General features: G+C 41.2%; 1 protein-coding gene across 2 annotated transcripts in view; it reads right to left on the reverse strand.

Moving 5' to 3' along the window:
* LOC124169138 (mediator of DNA damage checkpoint protein 1) overlaps positions 1-27,366 on the reverse strand; it is a 406,870-nt gene that overhangs the window by 290,110 nt on the left and 89,394 nt on the right. For both annotated transcript variants that reach the window (XM_046547646.1, XM_046547654.1), the window contains one exon: positions 19,138-19,244. The gene's annotated coding sequence lies outside the window, so the exon portion shown is untranslated. The remainder of the gene's footprint in view (positions 1-19,137; positions 19,245-27,366) is intronic.

Below are 27,366 nucleotides of genomic sequence, written 5' to 3' on the forward strand. Positions count from 1 at the left end.
ACAGATAATTGCATAATGCTTATGTAACAAACGGCAGACAAAAAGTGTAAGACCTTCTATAGTGACCATAACAACCCGGAGGCCTCATGCGGGGGGTCTAGGGGCCCCAGCGAGCAAAGCCAGTATTAGGTTCTTATAAACGGAAAAAGATTGACTGAAAGTGATAGGCAGATAAAGGAAATTGTATGAAAACAAAGAAATCGGAGGGCTGAGTTGGAAAACAAGGTAAATAAATAAAAGAGTGAATTCAAGTCCTCATAGCTAGCGACAGAATTCACTGTAGGGGTGAATTGGAAAACAAGTAAAATCAACACAGGAGTAAATTCGAGTCCGAAATGCTGTAGTTGAGCGAATGAAAAGGTTCAGTATGGGCAAATAAAAATGGAAGAGATAGCACACTGGTGACCACAGTAGCTGAAAAATGCACGCGACCACAGAATAACCATCAAAACTTGCACGTGAATCGCAGACTATGCCATGAAAGGCGTCTCACCACCCAGATAATACGTTTTTCACCGACAACCGGAATGTTTCACGGTTAGATCCACTCTCAAAAATCAGCAAAACATCCCATTTGAAACACGTAGGAATCGAGTCATCAAAGAACGTAAACATCCCTTGAATGGCAGTAGACAAGGACGCTCTCACAAGGACACTCAAGAAAATTATATAAAATTCAAGCCAACGGAATTAATTCCAATTGGTAGAAATTAATTCTTGGATAGGTGGGAAAACAAGTTGTGTTCATTAATGAAATACAAACAAGTCCTAAGTCCTATTGGTTTATGGAATAAAAGGGTTAAGCATGGGAAAAGACACGCATGGAGGAGGGGTACGTTCCTAGTTAACAAAGCACACGAAGCACTTACGGAAATGATGGAAACGACGTCACCGCACAGAAAACCTAATGGGATAGACGGTCGAGAAGTTTCCTCACCAAATCGCAGAGCACGAGAAACCACCGTCACCCCGTTACTCCATGGGAAACCCTTTCACCTCCGAATGCATCGCTTAGAACTGCGACGGTTATTTTAGAGATAAATTCATACTGTCAACATTCAACCTACATAATTGAAGTTCATGAAAACTTAATAACATTCGACAATAGTTGCATGAGCATACATGCTTTTCAATGCAAATACTCTTACCCCCACGAATGTGTCATATCACATCATGTGTCATTGTCACGATATCATATTGCGCAACACCCAGATATTTTTATCTCCCGTCAGATGTTTTGCAATGGGTTAAAATGAAAAATCGAAATTTTACTTTCTGTCATGCAAAACTGATAACATATAACACTTTCCTCGCGATGAAATTTAGTTGTCAATTATGTGATTTAAAACGTATAAGTCACAATGAGAGTCCGAGACACGTAGAAGAAGGCGTCCAGTTGCTCATTTTAAAACACACATTCGAATATAGATCGGAAAAGCTACCTTTCCTGAGACTTTAAATAAGTTTTTGCACCTGAAAATCCTCACTTTTGTATGCCATCAGCTGGAATACTTTGGCACTGAAATAGGATTTCGTGTTGTAATCCATAGTTTGAGGACGAATACCTACAGGAATACCGTTCTAGGAACAATAAGTCTTCTTATGAATCAGGCTAACAAGAGAGATATAAATATGTACGCAATGACAAGCTAACTTGCAAACTATGAATGCACAAAACGACCTCGGAAAACAATAATCCGGCAGCATTTTCCCGCAGAGAAAGCAATCCCTTCCTTCTTATCTCATTGAGCAGGAATTATAAAAAAATATATACTTGCAGTATTTTTTGTTTGCATTTAGAGCAGAGCATAAAACCTCAAGACGGTGACATGTTCAACCTTGCACCAAACCACAGTTTCTCAACCTCCGACCGCAGGTTAAATGCTTTCCAAACGAATTGTCACTGCACATCAGGTAATATCCTTGAGTTTTCTTTCATGACAATAACATCATTATACGTATCAGGACGCGAGCCAAACAACGCACTTGATGAGGTAACCGGCACCACAGTAAAAAAGATTTCAAGGGTGTTATTCTATGCAAAAAATCTCATCTCCTAATCAAATTTTCAAGAGTTAATAGCAGCCTAAACTATGGTGTTATCCTGTTATTTGGAGGGTTCGCGCTACAGTTTTTCTGAGACACCAACAACAGGGATCGGACCGAAATCGACAGTGTTAACAACGTCAAAGACAGAGAAATACGAATTGTCACTGCACATCAGGTATCATATCTAATACCATTTACACGGACAATTCGAAGGTTATGCCACATTCCACACTGACAGTTATAACTCACCCTGAGAGTTACGGCGTCGCTAATGAGAGTACTTGATTCATGAAATAATAGAATACGGACATACGAAAATACATAGCAATCATCAACCACACCTTTCGCATCTATCAACTTTAGCATCCAATTAGCAATGAAAATCATGGAGCCCTTCCATAGCGTACAAGCTTCAAGTTCCGATTAATTTTATTACCGAGCTTGAAAATAAGCTGATTGCTACCTTACTTAACCAAACCAGAATTTCATTCTCCTCTCGTGGCAAAAGTACTACGGCCAATGATGGTAAGTGTTCCAAGTTGGGACTTACAACACCGACGGAAGAAAATTCACCGAACTTTGGGACGTTACCGGAGTGACTACGATACCAAATAAGCTACTGAAAACTTGGAAAATAAGAGAATCGAGACCAGAACCATGCCAAAACAAAAAGTAGTAAACACACGATTGAATTAAACGGTTAATTACTGCAAGTAATAGAATTTATTTTTAACCCGGTTTCCAATGTTAATACAACATGGACGGCGGACAGTTGGTCCAGGAACACAAAGTGAATAAATATTATTATGGAGGATCTTTAGTATTTTATATGGATGGCATACATATACTGATTGCATCGAGCAACATACGTTGACATGACAATGAAATATTAATGTTGAAACCTGGGTTGAATTCAATTTTATTTACTAGGAAATGGCACCATGCTATTTTAGTATTTTAACGTCCAATTTCCGGAGTTTACAAGAAAACGCAGTAAGAGGCATAAAATGGACGATATCTCTCATAAAACCAAAGCATGTGCTATCATAAAATACCGTCATTACCACCCGCACAGAAGGAATACAGCCTTAAAGATTTCAAGGTACGCTCCCCATCCCATCTGCGACCCTGGCATGTATCCTTAGATTCTCATGATCTGGATGAGGAGATCTCACCGTTCGCGCAAATCGCCTTCACTTGTGCATCTTAAAAGACGACGGAAAGACCACCAGCCATCGCGACCGCCCCCCGCAGGCCCCAGCGGGAAGTTTCCACTCCCGCAATCCACGAAAACCGACCGGCTCCGGCCGCAGCGTGCTTTAAGTGGGACACGAACCTTATCCCAAACATGGAAATCTCTTACGTCAGGCGCAATTTTTAACTGGGGACGGTTACCGCTCTCTTGCGGCTCGCAGAGAAGACATTCTTCAATTAAATGTCGTTTTACCTTTTCATCACAATCACTGCATTCCTCCCTCTACCTAACACGGCAGATGGGTTTGATTGGATAGGGAAGGGTAAGGAGACGACGAGGATATACCCAGGGGAGTGAGCATATGGTGTTTTTTCTAAGGGTGGCAAACGTGAGATGCTGGGCGGACGTCAATGACGTCAGTGCAGTCGTGGAGAGAAGTTACGCCTACAGTTTGCTCACGTAATTTCTACAATAAAAAAAGGAAGAATGACATCGAAGGGAGCCGTGAAACATATGCGGGTTATGCCACTCACAAAATGTATCCAGAAAATGTAATATTATGAGAATATTATTGTTATTTGATTTTCCCGACAATCAATAAATAATACATTTGTCGATCTTTTTTTATACAATGGCCAAAAAATGCAAGTCTCTGAAAAAGAGCATACCCAGTGAATTCAAGCACATTATATAAATTAAACGACTTCACCCTTTCTAATTAAATAGATATGGAAGCGCCAGCTAAAATTTGAATCAAAATTTACGTCAGTAAGAGAATTCCTCCAACAAGGGAACTAAGCCTTCGCAAGGAAAGAGTAAGATAATTACAATGTCCAAGTTTCTAAACGGGTGACTGCCGGCCTTTCTCGACAATAATCATTCGAAAGTCGGTTTCAAATTGAACCTACTTACTCTTAAAGACCCATTCCTAGCAGCGGAATAAATTTGTACGCCCGGAACGGTTCTACTCCTTTTACTCACAATGGGTACACTCAGCTTCACTGCATCGAAATTACAATCGGTAGTTAATTAAAGAGAGTAATGATGGAGAATGAAAATCAGCAAGACCAAAGGAAGACCGGATAGCAGAATGCGACTCCAGCATCAGACTTAAAAGAGCCCACATTTCCGTTTCATCAAATCCACGAAAGCCATGGATATTATTAAGGCCCAACTAAGACAAAGACGCCCAAAAATCTAACAAATTGGTCGAGCAGAAGCGATTGACGCATAACTCCAAACAATTTCATGCTGATCCCCCCACTCCCAAGTGCGGCCTAGAATTTCCGCCTCTAGCCATCTCGAAAAGGTCCCTGGAACAGCGCTGCATTGACGTTCATGGGAACTTCCGCAACTTGGAAAAATAATTCTCGGCTTTTATAATTCATATGGATACAAGACTTGAAATATAAATTACTTGGACCCCAAAAATAGTTTTTGCATCTCAAATTGCACAATATTTCCAATCGAAATCTGCGCATTCTTCAATTAAAAATTCATGGAAGTCGGATATACTTGGAGGGTTCGAATAGCTTTAACTGCTCTCGCGCGCTATGCATAGCAACCAGCATTCCATCATTTCGAGTTCATCTAACATCCATAAACAAACCCGCAAGCCCTCTTTAAGCATATGGCAGGGAGTATTAGGGCACTAACGTTGAAATAGATCACGAAATTCGGGTACAGCAAAATTACTGAATTCCACCAAGTATTAATTGAAGTCCTTAATAATTCGGGGGAAACAGAATTACCATAGCCATCCATTCGGCAAAATATCTCTGTAGGTTGAGATACAACCCTAAAAAATTATCTCGAATACTTTTGGAGAGCGTGCATCAAAGCAACGGAGGAGCGTGCGCCTCAGAGACGGGGATGGGGTCAGGAGAAATGAAGAATGCTCACAAGTGCACTTTCAAGGGAGAAAACGACGCAAGAGGGAACGCCACGAGAATATTTAAGAATATTTCGTTTAAGGGTGGATGGGAGGAAAATGTGCCGCGGACAGCCATTCTCTCCCGAGGAACGAAAAAAAAAACAAGAGAGCGGCTCTCCCCGCATGCTACTCTCGCGCACTGCATGTTGGGTCGAGAAAACTTTTTTTTTCCGCCGGCGGGGAGTGACGTGTGGAGGACAAGGGGTTTCCTCGCGTCCTCTTTTTTTCGCCCGAGTAACGCCACCGCTACGAAAATTCGACCTAATAAGGCGCTCACCAAAAGGACATGGGGTGGGGAAACAAATGAAGATAAATATATTCGATAACCTAAAGGTACAATGTATCACAACACAGAGAGTTTAACGGTGCCTACGACGAAACAGAAAGAATAGCCGCCGAAGTATTAAGGCCGTTTTACACGGGGCACGGAATTGCGCAGGTTAGAGCTGCATTAATTTCTAAAATGGCGAGGAATTGCGCGAATGCATGAACGAAATTAGAAGAGGGGCTATTTTGCCGTCTCGCATCCACGCATTCTCGCATGTGTTCTAGCAATTCACCGCTTTACACGACACAATTTTGATTGCACCTTCGCACGTACGTCAGATTGCACAATTCCGTGTACCGTGTAAAACGGCCTTTAGGCCCAATATCTAATTCGAATGAATTTTTGGGATCAATATTATTCGTCTTTCACTAAATTGGCTAATTCGCACGTTATCATCGAACTAAAAACCAACAGATTGCGTTGCTGAGCATACTAAGTCATACCGGCAGCTCCAATTAAATGGGATATTCACTGTTCATTTCACCGTCGTTTCCCACAAACAAATCGTAAAATTGATTTGGAAAAGAACGTAAACAGAAGAATAAAAAAAACTGCAAAGTAAATTTTTAGAATGTTACAAAGGATACAACAAGCTCATCCCGTATGCCTAAGGTTTCCCATTGTTATCCTCTCTTTGATAGCAGGAAAACAAGCAGCAAGTTGCTCTCGTACCATCTGGCATTACCACTAAAAACCAACAAAGAACGACAACAATACATGTCGAAACACTGAATAGTCCTACGCGTGAAAAAATACAACAGAATAACTTCATTCCCTACTAGTCCTGCAATCCTGAAATCGTTATAATGCAGCACTCCATTCTCCTTTAATCAAGCCAGTTCCCTCACGTCCTCTTGTTGTTTTACCTCGTGTCCTCCTTTATATGCTTCAAGTATTCATCTCTTAATCTTCCTCAGGGGACTTCAACACAGAACAGCTTAATACATTCGAAAAAAATTGGACCTGAAAATAATCCTGAATGCAACTTTCACAACCAACAAAAATGGATATAAAAAAATTGAAATCAATAAATTTACCATTAAACGTAGCCCGAAAAAAAAAACATGAATTAATTTTTTTTAAATATCTGAGTCGGCTACATTATTGTTTTTGGGTCGAAACAGGAATCAAAATTATTTTCCAACCAGGCCAACCTTCTCCGTGCCCAGATGGAAGGGGGCAGATAGCCAACCAATCGAAAGTCAAAGGGACACCGAATTTCAGGCGTAAAGAGCCGCCACATTGAGGTGAGGAGAGCACAAAAAGGAAAAGCAGAGAGGGAGATATCGAGGTGGACGCATGATTACGCGAGGGGGGTGGGAGGACTTCCTTATATGGCATGCGCGGCCTCGTTATTATGCCGCCTTCTCTCTCCTCCTCACGCCAAGCCACCGTTCGGCCGCGGCTGCCACTAGCCTCCACTCTTCGGAGAAGGGGGAAGGTGGTGTGGGGTAAGGCTGCGGGAAGGGGCGTCACCCGTAGTGGGGAGGGGGATGAGCGAGGTGCCTTGGCAGGGAGGATGATGCACGTGGAAGAAGACTCGTGTGGAGGCTTTAACCTCTTTCTCGAAACTAAATTCTCCCGATGAGCAGAGAGAGCAAGGGGAGGGATGAGATTACCATCTGCGGGTCATCCCTCAAAGCTACAAGCAAAAACAGACAAGTCCCATACATGACACGGTAGAGGGAACATAATTCATACAAGCATTGTTGGCGCGTGTTCACGTGTTGTAAATCAAGGTGTTTTTCGGTCCTTTAATGTCGGATTACGTTCTTTCCTCAAAACAATTCTGATTTCCCATTTTTTAAATACGTTTCGGCAATAATTTGAGCCGCTCTCCTCCAGTTTCCAGTTGTTCTTCCATTCCACATATCTAAATATTAGGGATTTTTTTAAGACAAAAACATTACCGAGATTCACCAAAAATATCACTCTAAAAGAATAAATAATTTTAAGCATCTATTTAAAATGAAATAATAGCAAAAATAAAGCAAACTTAATACTTCGCCGCAAGATGAATAACTAATTCTAGGGGACATGTTCACAAGACTGGTTTGATTTGCTTCCAGGCGCTAAAAATCTGTAACTTCCGCTTCGTCGATTCGTTTTGGGATAGATAACTGGATTAAAAATTATGCTACCATCTAGAAAATTTCAGTGCAAACAAAGTAGACCCTGGTGACACAAATTTGAAAATTTTACCACAGAAATTTCTCATGAGAAATTTTCATGTATTTGAGAAACAATGAAGTGCAAACAAAGGCATACTCTATGCACTCTGAAAATTTCAATACAATAACATGTTTTAATGAAGAAGTAGGAACGGCAACAAAAGGGTAAAATACGGCCGATCACGTAGGAGGGATAAGAAAGCGAAGGCGAATGCGCAGTTGAGAATTTCGATTCCATCAACTGCTTGGCGGCTCCTCTTCATCCGCCTCACGGCCATCTCGGTAAGTGATAGAGCGCGCGCTCCCAAACTTCCGAGGAAATCACGAACCAAGTTTAAAAAAAAGGTAAATTGGGCGAGATTGGCCGCTGAATAACGCATCGTGAAAAGGGCCCGCTTATTCGAGGCGCTAATACATCCTCCCACGCCTCCGCTTTACACCTTATGGCAGCGTTTACTGCGACCAAGAGCACGACGACTACGCGACCGAATTCGAAGGTCGCAGCTGAGCTTGTGGGATGGCGCTATCCTTCGCCGTCCAAGCAGGAGCTCGCGAACCAGTGGACCAAGGAGAGCTGGATTATTTGGAGAGGATCCATGTAGTGTACTCATATACCGACATAAAGAAGTAATCTTTACTAGAAGTTAACCCTGTAATAGATGCTAAATACACTCTGGTATAGAGAATAGCAGCCGCTGCAGGAATCTCACGAAGAACATGAAAAATTAGACCCATCGTAATTTTACGATCTTCTATATTCGATCTACCTATTGCCCCTAATTCAGTCGCCAAAATTTTCCAAAATACAGTTCAACCGGCAAAAGATTTAGCATACTACTTCTACCTTTACGGTCATGCGAGAGGACAGTAAATAGTACAAGATAAAAAGTATCTAAGGAAGCTAAGATTTCTTATTCAGCAGACTATTTAGACTTCAATCACACACTAATAAGTTCCGTACTAGCATCATAGATGACGATTCAAATGAAAAGAAGAATGAATTGATATGATTGTAGAATGAAAACGAGCATAGGAAATGACAGCTTCAAATGGTACAATAAAAAATATCTTCAGTTGAAACTTTGAGTAGTGGGTGGATTGAATCCAATTACTCGCGACGAATAGGTTAACAACAAGGAACTTACGTGAAACACGAGTTGGACTATTCCGACGACAAATATAGGGCCAATATAAATGAAGGTGATATACTAGCAGATCGGATAACAGCTTGCACTTATTTGGCGCCCATATTCGTTTTAGGGGCGCCATAAGGTGCGTACTGAGAGCGCCTTGCCCTCAGCACCCAAACAACATCCCACATATGATCGGGTCACGTAATATCAAAGGAGGGAGAGTTAAGAAAATGAAAGAGGGAGATGAGGGCGATTTCATAACGCCTAACTAGCCCTCCTGAGCACAAGGACGAATGAGAGTCACGGGGAAAGGTTGAATGAGATAACCTTTAAAGAGATTCCATCGCAACTGTTCGATTTAAAATATCAACAAACATTTCTCTACCTCCCACCATAATCATAGTTCAATGAGAAGTAGTTTAAATTGTTATCATAGTTTTAAAAATTTAATATTAAATATTCAAACAAAACTACAGCATAAAAATAATGCTTAGTATTCAACGAATGTATCATTAGTAAAAGTGTTTTTAAATAAACGCTTTTCAACTGTTAGAGCCTATTTCAGGGCCATTTTCGTTTAACAAACGCATTCTTATCCAGTTACAGCATGTATTTACTAATACAGAGCTCTTAAAGTAGCATGGTGAGTTACCGATGTGCAAAGTGTAGCAACGTTTTACTTTTATGATGGCTATTATGCTACTGTGCACCATATCATATATCATGAAATTCCTGTGATTTGGTGGTGCAGCCTCCCCCCTCCTAGAAATATCTTAGAAAATGGAAAAACATTAATTATAAACGTGGTTTTGCCACAGCTGTTCCTACTCCAAGTTCAATGAACTTATATAATACCTTTTATGTCCATTAAATTTCATTGGAGGAGGCTACTTCAGAATCCCCACTAGACTAAATGCATTGCATAACCTGCAGGGAAACATTTCAAATTGTCACACACGAAAACCATGCCTTCAACTTCTTCATATATTCATCGATCTAAAACAACCCCCACTGTAATTTCGCGCTAATTAGTCTGAAGAGAGACTTAAAGTAAATATTTTCATAATATTTCCAAATATTCAGTTTTAACACCCCATGCGGCTTTCACGAAAAAGTATAGAAATGAAATAATCGATCAGAATTTGACAAAAATTGGAAGACGTAAGCCAGAAGCCGCGCCTTTGAAATGAAAATAGAGGAAAGGAAGAGGGAATTCGTGAAGGAACTCATCTAGTTTTTGACACGTGGGAATAGCGCTCACGTCCAGGAGTCTATTGGGGATAAAAAATATGTTTCCTTAAAGCCCATAAAGGGAGATTGGCCCCTCGGGCTACAACGAAAATCAATCTTTTTTGAGGAAATGTTTCCGCCCAGAAAATACGCCAAAGGAGGCACGTGTGTGACCCTTGATACACCCAAACGGCTTCTAGGGATGATTAATGGGATCAAAATAGCCACGAAACGACGGCTGACATAACAGGCCACTGGACGCATTTAAAACTGAAAACCAAGAACCGCTTTAATTCTTTTGCTCAAAGTCGCATGCCTAACGCGGACGACTGGGATTTTTCAAGCCGTGAAACACAGGAGCCTTGATGTTTTCCTTCATTTTGGATTCCATTCGGGAGATGGAAGGTCGAAATTAACGGGAGGAGATGAAGCGACGGCTTATGAGATGACAAGCTAGTAACAGGTCGACCAATCTTAGAAATTAGAAGATACAAGGCGAAGATAATATAAGGAACACGATAAAAAGATTTCACGTCCTAAAATAATAAATGAAGCTACAGAAAATTTCACATCACATGCTAAAGAGAACGAATTTCATACTTGGTTTTCAAGGATTTCTGAGCTAATAGTTATTGAGGGACACATCAACCACTACACAAAGTGCACTGCAAGATATCTTTTTTAAGGAAAAATTAAGATAATCGTCTTAAAATCTAACAGGAACATAAAATTTTCACGTACGTCTTTTCCAACCAGAAAAACACTAACCAAAAAGTTATTATGTCCTGGTCTAATAGATGCAATAGTTGGTAATTTCTTACATTCAGAAAATTATGAAATTTCGAAGTAAATCTTTGCCTCATTTAAATTCAGCTTTTGCAGCATAAAGATTATGCCTATGAACAGAAAAAGGGTCACCAAAAAACTGAATGACGGCTGATGTATGGCCAGCCTATTCCCATGCGCAGTACACATGCTGAGATTCCCTGCGGTAGGTAGTTCAATTAAGCTAACTATGCAGGAAACAAATATTCTCTCGCCAATTCCATTTAAGCTTTGTAATTAAAACTATTCCAAAAGAATTATTCACGATCACGGAGCCTGAAAAGAATTTCAATCCAAGCAGCAGGTAGTAAGCTAGCCGCCTCAAATCGAAAATAATCAGAAGTAAACCTCCATTGTGACACTGATATATTCACGCTTGCCACCAAACGGACGAAAATTCATTCAGGGAATTCAATGCATGGTAATTGCTCAAATTTCCAATCAAATGTTACAGCCTTAGGCTTGCGCCAATTGTCGGAAGATCTCTCATGTAAGACGAGTAGACCCCAATAAACATAAAATCAGCTGGCTTTAAAATGTGGACGGCGAAAAAATGGTGGACAATGATTGCACTTGAATTAATCTTCTTTTTTATGGAGGGGCATCGAATAGGGTTGTTGACGGAAAGAGGTCAATTGCTGCAGGCCAGAATCGCCATCACGAATATGACGATAATGAAATCCTTTTCTCACTCCGCCCACGGAATCTTAATTTGGCCTTTTTCGAATCGAGTAGCAGCGCGAACAATGGGGCCATTCCCGAGGAAGAAGTTTTCATTCCCAGCAGCCCGGGGGCGATAAATTCCCCCAAACAATGCCAATTATGGGTCTGATACGATGCATCACAGAGGAAGGTACGGGTACCATTGAAATGAAAGAAAGGACTCTTATTAAGGGCTTTAAAGTAAACGGGAATGCTTTTGATGCTAGGGTTTTCCTATTCCCTTTGTGCAAACGCGAAGCAATGCCTTTTTTTATAATAGGAGACGATGATACCTCTCGAACACCTGCGAACGACTCGTTTTCTCATCCTACGGATGCCTTGTGAGCATTCATCGCATGGAAGCCACACGTAATTATTCTGCCAACTATTAAACTAAATCATGTAAGTCACTATAGACGCATAATATCACCGTTTCAACCCTGTTGCCAGCAAGAAAAATAAATTTATTGGTCACTTCATAGTTCAGTTGAATCCTCACGAAGTCAATACTGAATAATATCGAAATATCGAATTTACATCAAAAACTTAAAAAGAAGTCTTAAGTATTCATCAAATTCTATAGAGAACACAGGTTACTAAATTCGGTCTTCATGTAGCACTAAGGAAAGCCTAAACGCTAAAAATGTTACAGCGGGCAACACAGTGTAAAGATTTAAATCAAGGCATGTGTTTCCTATGCTATAGGTAAAAATACAATCTGCTGATTCAACAGGGCACACAGCAAAAATAACAATATGATGGCCGAGCGCAATGCGTTCCAAATGTCCACTTCCTCGAGCATGACAAAACGGGAGTAGGAGACTCTAAATGCAGGGTGCTCCAAGGGGGATTTGCACCCTCGCCTGGCATTACACATTTTTCTCATCAGTCCCCGAAAAGAAGAAAAAGAGAAGGGTAAATAGAAGAGAGCCCATGCTCCAGGAAGCAATTTTGCTCCGCTACAGAAATCCCGAAGTCATGGTTTGCCAGCGACGGAGTAAAAAGAGAAAAAAAGGACTGTTGGGAGAGACAAGGGAAGAACAAGGGAGGCTGTTAACCACGGCGAGGAGCGACCAAAGTGTGAGACGTTAAGATCCGAGCACGCTTTGGCTTTCAGGAGCTGTCCAGCGGATTGGCATGACTTTCGAGGGTCCCGGATACGGGAAAATGCGAACACATGCTCGTAATTACACACATAAGCAGATGAGGAGACGAGCGAGGAGAGAGTGCTTCGAGGAAGACACGTCTGTCTTGCTCACGGAACTAGGGAACACGCATTATCCATCAGTAAAGCTCATGAAAGCTCATTACAGCTAAACAAGATGACACTTTTAATCTATAAACCAAGATTATATCAAGATTATTTTTCCTCCATAAATTTTAAACTTCGAGCAAGCAATTAATAAATATTGAAGTTGATATTTACCCATCCCTTACATGGCCGTTTTACCATCATTACAACCACATATACTTACAAAAAAATCTGGCGCTATTTATCTGCCCATATTACGAAAAAATTATTGAATGCGTGTGTTCCAATACTCTGCTATTACAACATGACAAAAAGAAAACTTATGGTAAGAAAGTGCAAGCATGCCAAGCAAATAAGGCCCATACAAACACAACTTTTACAATATAGATTTTTGCTTACATATCCTGAAAGCGTTTCACTTTAACAGGGCTTTCCAGAACTCTTCACTAGTTTTCAACTACTATCATCTCCAGCACAAGAATTTTTCCTGGCGTACTAAAATTAGGTAGACTTCCTTGATTATCCTTCCTGTATATGGACGTAAGAGACCCAAAGCAGCTTATCGATGTAGGAACCCACCACTGCCTCCAAGAGTGATTTCTAGACATCGCTCTCATCTTGAAAACGATGGTGGGTTCAAGCTTCAAACTTTGCTATCAAATGAGGTACTAAGGAACTCTCACTCGCCATTAAACATATACTTTCGAGCTCAATCGATTGAAGGGAGTCTATGAAGATATATTTCGCTGAATACCTAGGAACGCATAGATTTTTGGGAAAATTCCACGATCTTCCACACGTGACATGCGACTCAAGAAGAATACATCTACATAGTACCCTGCGAGCCACCTCTGGGGTGTTTGGCAGGGGAAAGGTAGTTGCCCCTCTTGGGAAGAGAGAAATGTGCGTCTTTATTTACGATGTAATAACTACCGCGCAGCTAGATGCTAACGCTTGCAGCATTTCAAACACACCTTTAATTTAAGCACCCGTGTCACTGTCTGTAACTCCTACGAGGCGTTCGATGAGGGAGAGGCGGCGTTGACCTCACCCGCCGAAACCGCGAGCGGACCCGGAAGTGGATGGCACCAGAGTCGAGGAGACGACAATGGCCCTCGCCTCGCCAACCCAACACCCAGCCACGTCGAACAAAAGGGAAAACGGAGCGGCCTAGCGCCACGCCAGTCTATTTAAACCACCCCAGCGATCCACACGCCTTAGCCCTTCCATTTAAAGACGGAAGGGCGAAATATCAAGAGTACACATACCAGGACCATCCCAAAGCTATAGGGGGTACAAGGATATCAATCAATCGTTGCTGGGTCAATTTTGTGGAATATCGTCTTGATAATGGGATTTATCGCGACTTAGTAATTGCTCACAAAAAATTTATTCAATCCATTCGGTTTCGACACATACTGTAATGAAAAGATACTGCCAAAACAGGTCGGGTTGAATAAACGTATTGGTAAATTAAAACTTACAGGCAATAATTCCACTATATTAAGCTTGGAACAACTCCACATTAAATAAACGTTAAGAGGAAAATTACTAAGTCGCTATTACTTCCGTTATCGGGGTGCAATGTGATTTAACCAAAAATCAAAGCATGTAGGTGAATGGATAAAAGTCCCTTTCAAAACATTTTCCATAACATTTCCATCTAGCTGTGTGATAACAAGTCATTGCAATAATTTCGGACTTCTGAGCTGCATTCTTTGGAATTTTTTTTAACGTAGTCACGGAATAATCTTCAAATAGGCGAGGGGTTGGATCATGCTCCTATCATCCTTATGGAGGTGGGAGAGGGGGGCTGGAGTATGGGGAAGGTTGGATGATCGTTCCAGCTGGTTCACCTGAGGGCGACGCACCCCTCTGCCAAAAGACGCGCCGAGGTATTCGCCCCAGGGGGGGGGCGAAGTTTGTGCGGGAAACGGTTGCGAATGCCAATTGATTCGAACGACTGAGCGATACTGACTGAGAATGCCAGTTGACTTCCTCCTTTCAATGAGAAATGGGATGGAATTGAAAGGAATACAGGTTCAGCGGGAAAAAAGTGCGAAATCTTTGAAGAAGGGTATACACATAAGAGGAGAAAAAAAGCTGGGAAGGATTCAACGAAATGCTTGGCCAAAAATTGAGGTACAACATACGATGGTTATGCATCACGGTGCATTTAACACTCAAATTCCGTTATTCAGCTTTAACTGATGACAAGTGCATTCTAAAATGTTAGGCGGATGTCGTGTTCCACGATGACGGATTAGTGCATAAATAGGGATGGTAAACACTGATTCAATTTCTGCTAGGAATAATTTGAAAAAAAAACGAATCATGTCATGAGAAAATAATTACAAACTGCACAAAACGAGAAAAGAACACTATAAGAACGAATATGAATGTTTTTAAGTTTAAATAGAAAGGTATGACAAGAGTCTCTACATGCTTTCCTTTTGAGTTCACTTGTTGAAGAGTACCTACTGGTGCCTTGCCACCATTAACAACATATGCGGATTTAAGGGGGGGGGGCACGGGGGAACGTCAAAAAATAGACAAGACGCTCCCCAGACGCTCAAAAAATAGACATGATTTTTAATACGGTTACCATTACGTTTGTTTTTTTGTGTATTACGGAGCCTCAATCATTTAATTCCATACTGATAATTCTCATATTAAAATAAAGAGAATAAATCGTTTTGTAATTGCTGTATGTTTTTTAATGCCAAATATGAGAAGACCGTTAGCATGTCAGGCCTTAGTGCCCCCCCAGAAAAAAATCCTGGATCCGGCCTTTATTGACAGCGATTGATCCTCATTCAGTAAACACACAGGGGAAAATAAACCAACTGTAAAGATTTTAAGCATTTTAATCCTACAAGAATCATAATTCAATCACGAATAAAAGATAAGCCTTAATCTTCAATAACTTTGGAATAGCTACCAGCGCGGAGGGCCATTACGAAGGCACATGAAAGTGTACACCAAGCTCAAGATGTCATTTTACTTACAAAAAATCATCCTCTTGCGCATCAAGTTAAAACGCATTAATTTCCTTAATTAATATATCTGAGAGGTTAGAATGGATACCGAACCCTGAAACTCATATTTAGCGCACAACATCATTAGCCCTTATGAAAAAAGTATACCAATGTAAAAAGAATGCTGCGAGAAAATCTAGGCGCAAGGAGACAGCAGACAGCAATGCGAACGACCCCTGTTCCGAAGTGGAAGGAAGGATGCGCGCGGTGGCAATCAAAAGAAAAATTAGACGCGCAATGAAAAAAAGATGGCCTATTACTTGGACAATTGCACCTACGGAGGGGATTTCGATGGAAAGCGACCAATGGCGCGTTTAGGCTGATAATCACCGAAATTAGTGATGCCCCACAGGTTTATGATGAACCAAACGACCATGCGCCCTTGACGGCCAAACCAAAATTATCTTGAGGATTCCTTGGAAACCGCTGCGACGGAAGCCTTTACGGCCGAACAGTGAGGAACAATGGTCGCCGAGGATTGAACGCCAAAAAATGATACCGCAACGAGGATTTTAAAAGCTGAGACTCCAGATGAATGGGTCTTCATTTATGAAACATGTCGAAATCACTCGCCTATTTCGCTCGGATAATTCAAGATCCATCGACACCAACGGGCCGCGAGTCATAACGCCGTTGCAGAGTCTTTATGACCACCGATTATGACTAGATGCGACCGGAGGAGGATGCATAAGCAAACCGTAAACCGTCGTACCATCGTCTTCACCAAGTAGGAAGTGGCATCGTAGGTTTTAGTAGGAACCGGAGTAGTTGGCATTTCCTGTTGCAAATTGCTAACGCAAATAATTTCCCAACGTCTGTAGGTTCAAAATATGTGTCCATTGACCCTCAATAACTATTCAAAAAATGTATAATGCAAGCAGAAAAAAGAGATCAAAGAAAAAGGATATTCGAAACTTATGATTTAGATGGGTGGGAGTCATTCTTTGCTTTAGCCTTCTTAAGTCAAAGATGGCATTGAAAGAATAACTCCATGTTCTCTACGATTGCACCCCGAAAATATGATGCCCTTTCCACTTACTTAAGTATATCTGTTGGATACACATCAACGAGCAAGAAAACTAATTACGTATTTCTTTAGCCTCTTTACCAGCTTTTCAGGCATTTTTTCCCTTGTTTCACAGCACATATCTTAATTATTTCACACAACATTTTCATAAAAACATAATATGCCCGAAATGGTTGAAATGACCGCCCAAAAAACCCCTTCCGGAATCCAATTACGTCAACTAAAAGAGAATCAGTACCAGGGCCCAAATGATTGGGGCGAGGGACGTGGAAACTAACACACTGATTCCCCAATGAACCTGCTGCCATCCTGAACAGGCTGAGATTCATCTACAGCCTACACATCATTGACAGGCACCATTCGGCGTCGATTTTCATAGTATTCAAATTTCAATTTTCCCCTTCAAATTTCATCGTAACCTTGACCGCATCCATTGTTTGAAGAACAGGGGAGACTGTTCGGCATTTTAGACACATCCTTCGAGAGATGGATGAAAGCAATGCTACCACCTGTAGTGAGAGAGAGGGCAAACGAGGGAAGCGGAAGGAGGATGAGGCCATAGCGACCGAAATCTCTGCGGGCCGTATCTAATGAGCGCCCGGACCGAGAAACGATCAATTTCGAGGAAAGCGAATGAAATATAATTGCGCCTTGAAGGAAGACGTCGGAATTCACTCACTGCGTACGAATCACCAGATCGCTCGCTCAAGCCTGGATTTTTATTCGCTAACAGTTACCGATGCGTCTAACGCATCACTCACCCATCTGTTGGCATTGGTTGGAACTTATTTCATGCACGGGTAATATCATTACACGCATGAGTTATCTAATATGCCTCCGTTGACGCGATCATATTGATCATCATAGTTATAAAAATGGCTTATCTTGAGAAATCGATTAACTAAGCATACACGACAAGTACTGATTTTCTAGGGGACAAAAAGCAGTACAGATAATTAATGTTGCTCGAAATTGGTATTATTATTCTCCTGCATATAGCAATATATATTCTTATTACTGTAGCCAATGAGTGAACTTAAAGGAAAGAGAAATCTAAATCATGAAAACGAGAGGAAACTGTAGTAATGATCTGTTGAGTTTTAATGTTATCAAAATATTGATTGCATGTGACGATAGGATGAGTGACTCATAAATAAGGACATGAATGAGCAACGACTCCCATAGAAACGGCAATTTAAAAAATAGACTAGAAAAAAGCTTCAGATGCCACATAAAAATCAAGGTATTCAAACAACACTACACAGACATAGGATATAGACAGGGTAAAATCAGTACTGGCAACAAAACCGCGAATTTACTCTTCGTTTTATAACGAGGAAAACAAAAATAGGGCTAATCTAAACAGATTACCAAAAACCAATCATAAAATTTTCCATTCAAGGACCAGTGTAAGTAAACGTTATACCTTAACATGAAGGTAGGATTTATGAAGTTTTTCACCATCCCAATTCCATCCCCAGAGGAAATATAAAATGTAAAAACGTACGTATAGATACTTAAGCCTAAAGCTAGCTGCCAAACCCATGGAATTGAATAGGTACCGATAGCGACAATGGTTTTCAACAATACGTCGCATGCAATGCATCCCCATCTGATTTCCAAACTTGATTTCTGGTATGCTGAGAGGCAACTAAATCTGCCCTTTCTCTCCACAAGAGTATCGACGCATGTCTCTCCGAGATTGTGCGATATCCACGGAAGAATACTATTTTCTATTTCTTTTCCCACGGACAGAGATCGGCCACCTTCGATAGCCTTTCCCTGAGCTCATCCCATCTGCCTAAACCGCGGGGATAGAGTGGGAACGCCACTCCAGATAGACCACGCAGGATAAAAAATATGCCGTAGTAAGCTGAAGTCCTTCCTCTAGCTTCCTGCTATAGGAAAACACTGGTTTTGGTTCGCTGTGAAACGTTGACATTTACGGCCAATCCTAAAAGTTTGAGATGAAATCTACTTCTGATACTTCAAGACATATTTTTGAGATAAAATACTCAACTCCATTTCAAGTCAACGGATATAATCAGCTAGGTTTCCGATAGATGTTGTGGCCGATGATTTGGTGTTCATAGCCAAAGTCGCGGACAGAGTCAATCATTCCTCCGTGATTCCATTTCGGAATTGAGACAAATCCTGTGATATAATCTCCTCCAAGATTGAACATTTTTCTGCGCGAGTTAGTACATGGTTCGTCCATGCTATTTCAATTTTTACCAACGATGCCTGAACTTACCTCGTTTTTCGAAGTCGACCGTTTGCGTTCGAAGTCTGTGTACCGTGGTCAGCAATTTTGTGCCGCAGGGGTCAGAAATCGCACCAAGCAGGAGCAGGAGGATTCGTCTATAAAAAAAAAGAAAATGTATTTGAATTCATGCAATTACCATCCATCATTGATGTAACCTAGATTATTTATTTTACAAATTATTGATTATATCCATCACTGCCGTTTAGAGCATTATAAATAAGCAAGAAATTTCTTGGTTATGGTAATTTTACGCGTTATGTAATGGCTACGACGATAATGCCGACCAGCTGCAGCCGTTAACATATCGTCATTGTTGAGAAACAAAATGGCTATACTTCATATATAATACCTAATTCCCGCAGTTATATAAGGGTACAATGAGGCATTACCACAAAAGAGGAGGGCACATATATTATAGATAATATGTAATTTATGGGGCTTACATTAACGCCACTTTGTCACGAGAGAATAAAAAGCCCACTTTGCAGTGCCCAGGACAAAAGGGTAAAGGGAGAATAAGATGGGTGTAAGAGCGGAAAAACTTTGAAATTAACCACTTTGGGAAATGATGAGGACCACTGTCAATATAAATCCCCGCCAATCTGGATAAAACAAGTCATTTACTACCTTAAAGAAGTAAGCTAGTTGGAAATACACGACTGAAAATGAAATAAAAGCATCAAAAAAGAATAATAAATATCCGAAAACAATATCTAACGTAAACCTATTCCAAGTTATAGAGAGGATTTGGAAATCGCGAAAGGGAGGAGCATGGAAAGACAAGCGCGAAAGGTGAGCGAGGAATGTCTCCAGGTGAGACGGACGGGTGAGAACCTCAATTTGAAGGAACGGAGGTTTGGGGAATCAGAAGAGAATGCCAAAGAGGAAATCGATCCATCGAAACGTTCTCACGCGACTAAGCCAGAACAATGGTCGGGAGAGAGAGAGACAGTGTCCGAGAGAGTGAGGAGATAATAGGGAGAAGAAGAAGATTTAGAGAAAGGAAGCATGGCAGTTGAATCGAATAAAAGCGAATCCTCCAAACCTACAAGACTGGTACACAGCAAAAAGCCTTGGCTCTCCTTTCTATACAACCAGTTTTCATACAGAGCAGTAGCAAGGTATGAGTGTGGGGGGGAATACAGAGACGGCCGTCGAATGCAAAAAAAAATAAAACTGCTAAGTAAGAGAGGTTTCAGAAAAGCTCCGGAGGGAAACCGTATCTTCGGATCTGGGGATGTCATAGAAAGTAGAGGGAATATATAAAAAAAAACAAATAGTTCACCGGCGACGAGATTCATCATTCGTAAGCAAAGATGCTGCATTAGACGTGGATGACGAACGCGTTAAGATTGCAGGCACGTATTCTGGCGGATTTCCCGCGCGATTAGCATCAATTACACGGGAATGGCTGAGAAAAACAGCGGGAGAAAAAGATGGCTAATGCACGCAAGAGACAAAGGTGAATAACATGATTGAGCAGGGAGTCGACTTGGATCAAGTCTCAGTTTGATAAATTTATGTACTCACGCAGATAATGGTTCACAGACAACTTGAATGAATAACCAAAGGTACTTGATTTCAGTAACAGCGCGCCGCCAACACGCTGCGAATCCTCTTTAACGCCGGCTTTTGGAAATAATTCGTAAAGAAGTAGGAGAAAATGGCTAACCTCCATTCAAATGCATAACTAATCTCCCATTCCCCAGATGAATTGAAGACGATTCCTGAATATTTTACCGCTAATTCCAAAAAGAGATAATTTAATCACTGTAGTTTATAATTCATATTATCATTAAACAAATTATAAAAAGCAATAAAATGTCAGAATAACCATCCCTAATGCCCTCTGATTTTTTTAAGGAAATAATCGATTACGACCTGAGGTAATACGTCGGAAAAGAGGCGACGATAAAACATTTGAGAGAGTCACATTTAGAGACTTAAAGGCAGATGGTCTGGTACGAATACGAACCTCGAAGTCGCCAAACTTTTTCCAAGAAACTCTAATTTCACTCTTCATGCGTGTGATTCGAAACGATTTCAGGTGGCGACATCATTCTCAACAGGGACCCCATGCATTAAAACAAAAGAGAAACCTTTCCAAGAAATCTGCAGGAAAGTATCGTGAGCCAGGTCGAACGCGGCGAAAGAGCAAAGTGATCCCAAGAAAGGACGAGGAGGAGTGAGCGAGAAAAATACATATTATGAGCGATCGGTCTATTCCAAGACCGCCCTTAACGCGGGATAACGGTATCCCCACACAGCTACACACCTCCTCCCCACCTTTCCGAGGAACTGCGACGCATTAATTGCATAATTAAGCCGGCCACTCGCTTGAGAGTTTCCTTGATGTTCCGTTTTAATAATTTTCAGCGGGCCAGGAAAAAGGCCCGTGCACGCGACTTCCGGATAAAAGGCATCTTCGGGCCGCTTTCTCGATTGTGTCGCCTCCCTCCTCTTCCGCTGGAGTTGTTCCCTGCCCCGTTCACGAGCATCCATTTCATTTTGGGGCCTCCGAAAAAGAAAGAGACTTTAACGACCGAAGTGAACGTTTGCGATGGCACAATGACGAACCAATGATCGAGAGAAGTATTGACGATAGTTTTCCGAACCTGGAGCGTTAGATTTTTTTCTTTAAGAGCTACACTTATTTTGCCCACTCCGCTCATTTTAGAATGATTCAACCCAACCATAGCTGCATTCCTTAGCGGAAAAACACTTAGCGCCAGCCCCAAATTGAATGCTAACCAATTGGATGACTCGAATAAGGTACATTTTAACATTGATCAGTCAATGCAAAAATATTTCACACGATACATTTTCCATCGATTTTACTCGACAAAAACTCCACTTTCATTCAAATAGCGTAATTTTAAGGAATTTGGCATCAAAATCGATGAAAATGAGGCAATTCAGTACGATCAGGGTTTTAAATGCTGAAATGGTCAGAAGAATGCACATCAGAGCTTTCCTTTACAGAAGGTCTCATTTACTTTTACCACTTCGTGAAAGTTGCATTTTCATCTAAAATAAGTCCATTTGAAAGACGTTTCCAACCACAGCATCTCACCCCTTCAGTTGGGAGGAATAAAAACGATCAGCATTTCAAGGAGAATTTGAAAGGATGCAACGAACAAGAGAACATAAGCACGCACGACCCAGGCCCAATGGATTTTTTCAGGGGCCAAATTAGTTTCCTCCGTCGATTCCACGCTCTGCACCGCACGATTGTCCTTCAAAATGAGTTCCGAGTTCAATTATTTTGCACGTAAGTAGGACTTAAAATACTCGTATCCATCATTCATAGTTTGCGAGCCAAGAAGGATCCATCGATGCAATAATGAGAATAACCACCACCGATAAGAAGAGATGATTTTTGAGACAGGAATTTCAACAAAAATGTCCGTCAGTAGGCAAATATAGAAAATTACTACACACAAAGACACGATGTGCTGATTCATTTGATAGAAATAAGTAATCAAAGGCTTTCTATCCGCAATCAACCCATTCTTTCGCCGACTGCATAAGTTTCGATGGCCAACACTGTCTCATTATTTTGGAGGGACAAATGCCTTTTTGGAGTCGGTCTAATCTCCTCAAACATACCGTTTTCCCGTTTCACCAATGTTTTTTCGTTGGGGACAGTTTCAAACGCTTTTCTGATAATGTATCAAATAAATCTGTCAATTCAGTAATGAGCAATAAGGAATTTCAGTACGCCATCAATGTCCTGAAGATGTTAACGATGTCTATAATTCAAACTCCGACAAGCAACTTGCTGACTATCTGAACATTCAAATAGATATTCACAATAAAAAAAACACAGGGAAAGCCTCAAGCACTTTGAAATAGAACCAAAAGCTTGTGATCCAAAACATTCCCCATGTTCTGTGGGGTCGGGCCAGTAGAAACAGGTGAAATAGTGCGGCGTATTGAAAAAAATGGAGAGGAGGGACCAGAGAGGCAGCATAAACTGAATGGCTGGGAAACTCGAAAGGGTTTCTAACCGGCCACGGCGCTGTTAGCAGTCACGGATGACGTCCCATGTTGGACGTCGGCAGAATCCAAAGGAGAAACGCAAAAAAGAAGAGCCACACCGAAGCGCTACTATCTGATAATCTGCAGGAAATTTACTTCGGAGCGACATCTCCCGCAAGCTATCCCTCCCGGCTGCTGTTAGAGGCCTTTCAGAATAAACCTACCGAAACGCTTGAAGATGAGGACTCAACAACTATCAATTTCATGGCGGAAAATATAGGGTAGAATAGAATAAGTAAAAGAGTAGAATTTCCGGGGAATCTTTCTTGGCCGCTCACTGAGATCGTCTTGGCAGATAGGCGTGATCGATTGCTGATGACTAACTTATGACATTCCAAAGTGAACCTGCCACTGGGACGCGGAACAGTAAATTTTGACCATGATCATCTAAATCGCAGTGAAGTGACCAAAAGTAACGAATTGAGCAAAATAAAAGGCGGACAGAAATATTAGATACGATGAATATTCATGCAACTGGTAAGACTAAGCAACTGGATTCTGAAAATAGGCTTCCAAAGAATCACTTGAATGACATTTGGCACCGAAATATTTAGCTGCAGTTATTCAAATTGTGAGTAAAATATTACTGCAGAGTCTCAAATACTCGCGTCGTACCCGGATTATGCCAAAAAGATCGCAATGCAGAGAACGGGAATTACGTAATTTCTCTATTTAATAAAAATAATTTTACATCTCTCGAAAATATTTTAATTCCCTCTACCATCTGAGTTGCGTTTGGGAGTGCCTTCTTTCACAAAATGAAGCATCGACGCATAAACGCCGATAACAGACATAACTATGCACCACTCAAAGGCGATAAATTGTCAAGGGAAACGAGACAGGTAAGCAATTTTAGTAATTTGACTAGGATAGCATTAAGATCCAATTGGAAACTTTGAAAGGGATATAAAGAGCCAAATAATTTCAATTAACACGTGGTTATATGAATTCAACGCACGCCCACGAATGGAGATGCCGTACGGGCACCATCCCATTACTATTTCAGTTGAGTAAAACAATGGATGGAAAAGAGCGATACAAGATAGTAAATGAAAATTTAATATCCAAGGAAAGATATTAACAGACAAAAGAATAGATTTAGCTCTGAAATTCAATGAATACTATTTTCATGGTGAAATACTATTTTATCTATTAAATTATTTAATTGCCATATTTCATGTTGAACAAGAAAAAATAATTTCCACCACCAACAACGGCTAAGTCTCCATCTCATAAGCATTAGGTTTTGATGCGTGTGACCTCATTACAGCGTTGGCGACCGCAACACTGACGTATAATGGCCCCGTGAAATCAAATAATGGTGGTGCATGCGAAGCAGCATGACACGATGCAATACAAGAGGGCACTATATTAATTTCCAAGACGTCAAAACAAGGAAATAATCATGAAAAGAGAACATTGCACGCTACTTTTCTGTCCGAAGGAAAATATTAAGCTTTAACTAATGCTTGGGGTCCGTTAGAGTGAACTAAGAGTGATGTAAAGACTGGCCGGCCTCGGTGGCGGCGGGGTAAATTCGTCGCCTGCCAAATAAGAGGTCGCGAGTACGAGTCCCTCCTGGATAGGTTGCCACCATCCAGGAAATGGTTGTTAGTGTACCTTAGCATTGTTAACATGTAAGTCTCGACGCAAAAGGCCATATAGAGCTATTTTCGGTGATATGGGACCAAATAAATAAAAAAATAAACTCAGACATAACGGAATTAGGAATATGAAGTCTTCAACAAAGATTCAATTTTGGGATTGAAATATATACATAGTAAATTGCACCAACTTTTACTAAAAATATCGCACTTCTCGGCACAGTCGCAGTACAGAGCAGAACGCCAACCAGACGAAAAATTCCACTTCCCCAGGCGAGCAGCTCTTCTAATTCCATTAGGGGAGCGACTGCATTAGTTCCTTTCCGAGAAATGCATATCACTGCATTTGCGCAATGCACCTCGAGGTCGGTCCCCTCGCGGATATTATGCGGACATGTCAACCACGCAGTCTGCCTGTGCAACGCCTCCTCCTCTAGGTCATCCTAATCTCACACTCTTCCTCCGACCACCAACTCCCTCTCTTCGCACTCCACCGTGTCTTCTCGGAAGGACGAGTGTGTTTACACACGTCGAGGCCGTTGACTCACTCACCCGCCAATGACCGACCGTGCAACGGGCGCGCATTCGCAGTAGTCCGGTTGAAGAGCCGGCAGCGCAGACGTTTCGCATTCACACGCGGTAATAACAATAAACGGGATGGAGAGACCCTATAAATCCGCAGAAAGGAGAGTAAGCAGGCGGGCTACGATAAAAATTTTTCTCGACTCGGCAATGAGGAAAAAAATACCAAATGTGAGATTTTAATTACAGCCAATTTAATTACATATATTAATCATGGAAAAGTTGGCTCCATCATCTTTTTTATTGTAAAAAATAAAAAATACGCAGAAATACGTAGGCTACACACGTAGGATTAGAACAATTTTTAGAAATGGAATAACATAAGCTCACCTCCACGTATTTTGAAGTAAGCAACTTTAGTACTTCAACTTTAGGTTCTAAAATTATTTTGGAATAAAAATCAAATAAAGATGGCCTGCTGGGGTATAAAATTATCAAAAATTGAACTCTAGTGGAAAAACCGACATTAGGGCACGATGAAAAAAAGACATGTAACATCTAGTCTCAAGCCATTTCATGATTTAGTTCAATGAGTGAAGATGACATAGAAATCTGCATTTATTTTTCTAAAGAAATCAACATCTGAATACGAGATTTCGTGAGGCATAACTGGCTGACAAGAAGCAGCTCACCTAGTAACTGTCCACTTATTACTGGGTGCAACTGCTATCCACGTAAACCGTGTTGGCGTGAACTAGAGTGGTGCCTATAACAGGAGGCAAGTATGAAAAATTGAGATATATAATCATTTTAAAATTTGTGTCTATCAATAACCAAGCAGAATTAAAAGAATATGCTGCTTCATGGCAGGATAACTGTAAATAGGGCAAGTAACACTCTGCTTTGCATTACTCGCGTTTTGCAATGAACATAATAATGAGTGAATTAGATAGGAGTGAAAAAGGCAGATGTATAGGGAGAGGGGCGCGGTGATGACAGGGAAACCTTAAGCGCCAATCCGATCAGCTGACGTCCGCGTCACGAGTGAGCTAAGTGACGGAGAGGGTAATGATCCCCCTCGCACGCCGTCCTTCGCTAATGGGCGCTAAAAAACGTGACTTATTGTACGCGATACGACGCGCTGGGCGAAAGGGTTAGCTCACGGGCGGGCATGAGACTTTTTGCGACAAAGGGAATGAGGAAACGCGGCTGAGCCGCTCATCGCAACTCTGAAATGTCAGAATGGAAACTTCTTATTTTGTATTATATATCCGGGATGCCGAAACGCGACCCCACTTGAGAGATGATGGGAGGGATGAGTACTCGACACGGAAGCACAGATAATTGGAGCACGGCAACACCACACAGGCATTGAAATCGTAGGATCCCATTGCTTCTCATACCCTGTTTGTAAGATTCCGGATCCAATATACCCTACCCCCATATATGACCTGAAGGCACCACCAGATGCTTCATGATGGAATCTTCCAACGCCTAACTCAATTAGCCCTCTTACGGAGAGATCAACAAGTTTCAGGCGTTGCCCAACATGAGATCGTAATGAGGCACATTGTGGAAAATAGGATTCCGAGGACTGACTGTAAAGAAACCCGTCTTTCGGGTTCTCAAAAGCATTGATTCGTGGCAGTTGGCGAGATTAAAAACATTTCAGGCTTATCTAGTTACTTCAGATCGAAGTCACTTCAGCCAAAAAAAAACTCACACGCTCACGACCCATGTCGTTATCTATGACAAAGTAACACGGCAGAGAACCGAGAAATTAAAATTTTTCTTGGCAAGAGGTTCAAATTTCCATACAGGATATGAATAGAGCACCATCGCTAAGATAGAAAATTGCTGCTCACATGCTGAAAGAAAGTCATTCGAAAGAGAAAAATCGAGGAAAAATTACACCAAACAAATGTTTAAAAAATTATAGGAATATTTACCATCTACCAACTTTTTCCAGGCTGGCCGAACGGCGTGACTTCACCTACAGTGTGCTTTATTCTCCATGGAGACAATGGTGCTAACGTAAGAGAAGCATGCT

This window comes from Ischnura elegans, chromosome 1 (genome assembly GCF_921293095.1).
Source record: "Ischnura elegans chromosome 1, ioIscEleg1.1, whole genome shotgun sequence".
NCBI classification, from domain to species: domain Eukaryota; kingdom Metazoa; phylum Arthropoda; class Insecta; order Odonata; family Coenagrionidae; genus Ischnura; species Ischnura elegans.